A 7,062-nucleotide genomic window follows, 5' to 3' on the forward strand; every position below is an offset into this window, starting at 1 on the left:
AAAGAGAGTAATAACATTAATAAGATTGAGAATAAATGGTTACACAATTAAGAATTCATTTGTGGGAAATGTCTGTTCAAAAAGAAAAAAAAACTGAGAAAAATACCTCATGAAGAGGAAATGCAGCTTCATAGGAGCCATTACTGAGCAATCGATTCAGACCTAAGAATCAAAAGTATCCAATTATTTACCAATAGGACCAGAAAAACTGCTAAGTAAAAAGCAAAACATTTTCATAATAAGCTGGCTAAATGAAGTTTGAAGCCCATTGACAGTAAAAGATATATGTAGAAAAATTAATCTTTTATAGATTTTGATGAATTAAGATATAATACAAGCAAAGACTTGTTCAAATATTAATCATAATCTATCATTTATTATGCTGGAGGTTTAAAGATTCATTTGCTAAATTCCTCTTTAGCGTAACTTCAGTGAAATCAGGGATCTCACACCAGGATTGAAGTTTGTCCCCATAAATTATGGTCTAAGGAAGCTATTTAGATGAAAGGCTGTATTTCTTGGGAGCTGAAACCTTCAGGGAAGATCTTTACATTTTTGAACTGCAGGCCAGTAAAGCAACTGAAATTCTTAATTTCCATATGCTAATAAGGTTTTAAAATATGTTCAGTTTATTTCTTATGAAAGCTGCTGGACTAACAGATAGAACAGAAACAAGACAGGCTGCAGTAGTACAAGACCAGAAAATATACTTGAACCGGAACCAAAAGGATTGCTATTTGGCACAAAAAAGTAATCATACATCCCACTCAGTCAGGCGTTGTCCCTCTTTAATGAGAACCTCAAGAGAAATAATGAATGATTGCTGAGATGTGGGCACTTCTCATTCTGAAAGTCACCAAAATAGCGCTGAACAACATCAGGCAATGCAAAACTAAATACTACCACTAACAACCTGAAGGCATTTGAACCCCATTGACCAAGAGGCAAGGAATCCTGATTCGTTTCCTAATTCACAGGGGAATGAGAGAACACAGAAATGAGAAGTATTAATTCAACATAAATAGCACTTTCAGTGACTGCACTAGTATCTGCTTGGCAGAATATGCTTTCTTCCAAAGTATCTGGCAGAAAAGCAAAGCCTGTACAACTGAGCCAGGTTTTGCTCTGCCCAGTGATCAATGCAAAGTTGTGTTCATGGTAGGTATAACACAAGTAGATATGTGAGGGAGCTTGGGATCTTGAGGCAGGCAGGGACTGCAAGTTTGTGTGCTAGATGCAATGGCTGCATGCACCGCATGAATTCTTCCCTTTTTTCTCTCCCCTCTGCTCACTGTCATTGCTCAGACCTATTGCTGCCCTCATCCCAGGAGCTGAGGAAGAAACAAGTGAAGTTCTGGGATGTTTCTCTACCTCTTGAGGAAGGACAGGGTTTAAACAGCAGGGAGATGAAATAGGCTGCAGTGTTTTATGGGGATTGCCTCTCCGTTTGTGATGGCCCAGTCTCTATGTGGTACACAAGCAGTACATGCTCTGTATCACAAGATGGAAGATGGCCACTGTTTTGTACTCCAGCCCTCCTCTGTCACTGCTGCTCTCCTGGATCCGCATACGTGCCGCTCCAAAGGTCCACTCCACCCGCTATTTGAGAGTGATGCCATAGTTATGCATGGCATCCTTTGCACTGAGGACATAACTGGTGGACTCCCTTTTGACTTACAGCAGCTGCAGAGATACAGAACCTTCCATCTCCCTTAGGAATGCACAGGTATCAGGGAGAAGCCCTACAGGCTGAGATGTACAGCAGCACAAATCTTGCCATCCTTCCAAATACATTTTTATGAAGGAGTAAAAGCTTTTCTGCATGAGTCTATCTGCTTCTCCAGGGTTCTTAATTTGTACATATTTCTTGCTTAAGTCAGTCTTTTTCCTTGCAGAGGTGATAAATCCCATGTGGTGACATACGTGCCTGTGAAAGCAGCCTGGTATTAGAGGGGAATGATCAGGTCTTCCAGACAAAGCCCCTACAACAGCAGTGGGTGAGATGTAAACAGCTCAAAACTGAGGTGATTAAAAAGGAAGCAAAAGAGTCTGTTACGAGCCCAGGCATACTTCTCCTCTTCTTTTGGTGGGACTTAGCACCCACGTTTAAAAGCATGTTGCTCAGCACTTACCAATTTTGTTTTTCCCTTCTTCATATTTCACTCTTTGTAAGATATGGTGTACAATTCTACTTCTTGTAGCATTATTGAAGAAAGTATCTTTGTTGTGTATGATGAAGCTATATAAAAATACAAACAAAGGGCATCTCAGGAATATATAGAAGCACGTTTAAAGCAAATATTGAGTTCCATTACTTTCTATAGCACACTAGAAATCTCCAGTATGTCAGCAAGTGCAAGGAAGATTAAAGGACATCAGATTAAGTGAGATGATTCACCGGATGAGATGATGTCAGTAACGGTATTTATTCCCTAACAAAGAATTACACGGAGAAGTCTGGAGAAAGATCGAAGATATTTAAGCATTCACTATGATAAACATCACTTTTAGATAATTGACTGAAAACTACAAAATACTTGCACAAAAATTTGCAAAAGCATAAGGTTTGTAAGTGCAGCTGTAGAGAAACACATTTGATTTCTATTTCAGGTTTCTTTATTATGCTTTACCATTAAGAGTCAGATGAAAACATCTACTTGGTAAACCACTCTTACTGAAAATCAAATACTATGTTAGAAATGGAAAATACTATATGCTCCTATGTTTGGTCCTGGAAGCTAAAATAGAGTAGAAAATTAGCTTTCAGAAGCTACTTATGGAGTTATGTATGTATGCAGGTTCAATAGTTTAGACAGAATTCTGATGAGTCCAGGAAATTTAGGAAAAAAAAAGCCACAAAATATATTGTATTGATTAGAGTGGCTGGCATAATATATTTATATAGATTTCTTAATCCCAATATACATACTCAAGGAAAACAAGGTATTTTAGCATATCATCATAATCACTGGAAAAATGCAAACAATATAAGTGTTTAGAAATACTGTTTCAACTTGTCAGTTAAATATTGCTAAAGAATACCTACAGTTGCTTGAGGTGTGTAGGGCTTCAGGATAGGCTGTGAAAGTCATTTAGACACTTGAATAAGCAGATAAATGGACAGAATTTCTGATTAAGTAGGCCTGTGCATATATTGAGGAAATCAAATATTTTTTAAAATGTCATCCTTAGTAACTGACTGAATAGAAGGGTTCATATTTTTAAAAATACTTTGGATAGGAGGTCATATTGTTTTCCCGCTCTGTGCTGGTGAAGAGCTACGGAATTGAATAAACTGATTAAAAAAATGGTAAAATGATAGAGATGTCATAGAGAGACCAGCCTATAGGACTGCACACTAGACAAATCTGACTTCAACAGAGATCGTCTTAATAGGGAGCTTGGCATGGATTTATATCACCTTCTCTTCTGCATAACATGGGATCCACTGCTCAGCTTTCCCCTCAGGTAATTTTACCCAAATAAAAACCTGCTTTTTCAGAATGACTCTTTACCCATAGGAAATCATATATGGCTTTGCACCTCCACAGTCATTCAGAAAAACAGGCAAGGAGTCCAACTTCTGGACTTTGGGCACTCCATGTGCTCCCTCTTTATTATCAAAATTCTCTGCCAAATTTTCCATATGAGACAATCTAGAAGTTCCTTTTGTTCAACCCCATGCAACGCTACAGGCTCGGGGAAGAGTGGTTGGAAAGCTGCCCAGTGGAAAAGGACCTGGGGGTGTTGGTTGGCAGCTGGCTGAACATGAGCCAGCAGTGTGCCCAGGTGGCCAAGAAAGCCAATGGCATCCTGGCTTGTATCAGAAATAGTGTCGTGCCCCTGTACTCGGCATTGCTGAGGCTGCACCTCGAATACTGTGTTTGCTTTTGGGCCCCTCACTACAAGAAGGACATTGAGGTGCTGGAGCATGTCCAAAGAAGAGCAACAAAGCTGGTGAAGGGTCTGGAGCACAAGTCTGATGAGGAGCAGCTGAGGGAACTGGGGTTGTTTAGCTTGGAGAAAAGGAGGCTGAGGGGAGACCTTCTCGCTCTCTACAACTACCTGAAAAGAGGTTGCGAGATGGGTGTCAGTCTCTTCTCCCAAGTAACAAGCGATAGGACAAGAGGAAATGGCCTCAAGTTGCGCCAGGGGAGGTTTACATTGGATATTACGAAAAATTTCTTCACCAAAAGGGTTGTCAAGGACTGGAACAGGCCGCCCAGGGAAGTGGTTGAGTCACCATCCCTGAGGTATTGAAAAGACGTGTAGACGTGGCGCTTAGGGACGTCGTTTAGTGGTAGACTTGGCAGTGCTGGGTTAACGGTTGGACTTGATGATCTTTAAGGTCTTTTCCAACCTAAACGATTCTATGATTCTATGATTCAGCACAAAATCAAGCATGGCTAATCATAAGTGAATTAAGAGAGTCAATGAATTCCACCATTCTGTATTTTACTAAAAGGACTAATCAGATTTACTTTACATTCTTAAACAAATGCTGTATGTAGGACTCATTTGGTTGTGCGACTACTGACCACCAACATGTCTGATAAATATAATAAATTCCTAAAGATATGAGTAGTTAAAGAGTCCCCAAAATGTAAAATATTACTTTTATAATTACAAAAACATATTTGACTCATTTACTTAAGGAAAAAAAAAATCATAATCCTGTTCAATATCAAAATATTAACCATGAATTAACATTTTAAAAGAATCAATGAAATTATTTTCTCAAACAAAACTACAGAACAGTTTTTGCCTTTACTGAATTCTCTGATATTTCACTGTTACTCTTTTTTTTTTCTTTAAGTACATGGTAAAGTGTTACTAAAATGGTATTTAAGTTATAAACAAACAACCAAAAAAGCTTTATTTTTTTTTAAATATAACAAACTTTTTTGATTTTTCCTGCTACCCTGAAGAATAACTCGCTGCATGTTTCCAGACAAGGTTGGTTGCAGTATTTTACTCGGAGGCTGGCATATCTGATGTTATTTCTCCTCAGAGTACTGTGATCTCATTGATCAAAATATGGCAACTAACCACATGAGGCAACAGGAAGACTTGTTTGAAGTATATTCATGCCATGGTTCCCTGGTATTAAAGAATGTCTTTATAGAACTTGAATATAAACAGTCTATGAGGAATAATATGCTAAATATAAATATTGCTTAGAATCACAGTATTCAATTAAATCCCTGATCTTTTGTGCCAAATCATAGAAACTGATAAACAAACTTTTTTTCCAGATGGGCATATTAGATCTTTTCCCAGCTGCTGTTGACTGGTAAAATAGTTTTCAAAAATCAATATGGCACATGAGTATATTCCTTTATCCAACTATACATCAAGAAATTATTCTGTAAAAGGGACAATATCATCCATGCAAAACTCTCCTTTGGCTCACACAAAGGCATTAAAATGGTGAAAAATTGTATCTAGAAAACATACGGAACTTTCATTGAATAGTATAAAATTGTTGCATTTCACAATTTGTTTATATTTTCAGACATAAAAAGGAGGAAACATAAGTACAGCAATTACCAATAGCTCATTGGGTTTTTCAAAATATAAGTTCACACAGAAACAGACAGGTATTTTATACACATCTAGCACAACACAGAAATGAAAAATGCTGATACACCACATGTTCAGTGGCCCATCCAAAGTGGGACAGTTCAAAGAAAATTCCCATTTTGAGAACTTCTATTGCAAAGTGGTCCCCAAAGAAGTAAGGGAAAAGAAATGCAATAATTCTTCTCCAGAAGTGAAATGAGGGAGGCGTGGAGAAATGGGACATCACAAGTGGCCATGCTTAACTTTTCTCAGGAATGGAAACTTTCGAAACTTTTTTCTGGATAGGTTCCCTTTAGGTGAAATTAGTATAAGTTGTATTGATGGAGACAGACATATTTCTACAGATAGTCCAATTTCAATATTAGCTAGAACACTACTAACAGTTATTAGCAAAATTATTAAAAGGCTTTCTTATTACAGGTTGTTGCAAACACGTATGATGACTAGAATTACTTTATACTTTTCTGCAGCCTATGACATGGGCTGCCTTCAAGCAGAGGGTCCTAAAAGCAACATCAGGTCCCCTACAGAGCAGTGCGCTCTCAGACTCACAACTTGGTAAGCCTTCCTTATATGTGAGGAACAGAGTCTACAATCCCCATAGAACCTAATTAAAAAAAAAGTTTTGCATAACATTAAGATCCCAAATTTTGCAGCAGACTCGGAATCTGGCACAGATAGCTCTCCTGGAGCTGCAGATCCTGACACCACCAGAAAGAAACATAAATTGCAAGTAAGTTTTGGGTATTTGCTGAAAACAAACAAACCAACCTGCCTACCCTCCCTAACAAAGCATTGCAGGTTTCTTGACCAGCAGGTCCTAGACTCAAGCTTTCAGCTTATTACCTGAATCACAAGACCCAGCCTCAATCCTACCCTTTTTACCTTGCCGGTTCCATTCCAACACTAACTAATGTTGGGGAATTTTTATCATACCCCTTGAGGCAAATTAAACATGTTTGTGCTTAAACATAAAAAGATTTAATGAACAATGGATTGGGCAGTCCTACCTTCATAAGCACCTCTACAAAGGGTCTGCAAAGATGCAACATGAGACAATTCCTTATATACAAATGCACCAGCACTGATCATGTGAGCATCGGCATGGGGCACCTTAACCCAGTGTTCAGTTCATCCCCCAGCATCAGCTCTTGTTTACCAAAAGTAGCCCCTGAGCACTCACATTCCAGGATGGATTGCTACAAGACAATGCTGCAACATTTCTTATCTCAGGATAAGAAATGGTTTAACTTAAGGGAGGTTTAGATTGGATGTGAGGAAAAATTTCTTTACTGAAAGAGTGGTTAAACATTGGAACAGGCTGCCCAGGGAAGTGGTTGAGTCCCCATCCCTGGAAGTATTTAAAAGACGTGTAGATGAGGCGCTTAGGGACATGGTTTAGTAGGCATGGTGGTGTTGGGTTGACGGTTGGACTCGATCTTGGAGGTCTCTTCCAACCTTAATGATTCTATGATTCTA

General features: G+C 38.6%; 1 protein-coding gene across 3 annotated transcripts in view; it reads right to left on the reverse strand.

The window, feature by feature from the left end:
- Positions 1-7,062, reverse strand: part of CCDC91 (coiled-coil domain containing 91) — a 167,056-nt gene that overhangs the window by 83,661 nt on the left and 76,333 nt on the right. The window lies entirely within an intron of this gene.

Source organism: Pygoscelis adeliae, unplaced genomic scaffold (assembly GCF_000699105.1).
Source record: "Pygoscelis adeliae isolate BGI_AS28 unplaced genomic scaffold, ASM69910v1 Scaffold65, whole genome shotgun sequence".
In the NCBI taxonomy this organism is placed as follows: Eukaryota; Metazoa; Chordata; class Aves; order Sphenisciformes; family Spheniscidae; genus Pygoscelis; species Pygoscelis adeliae.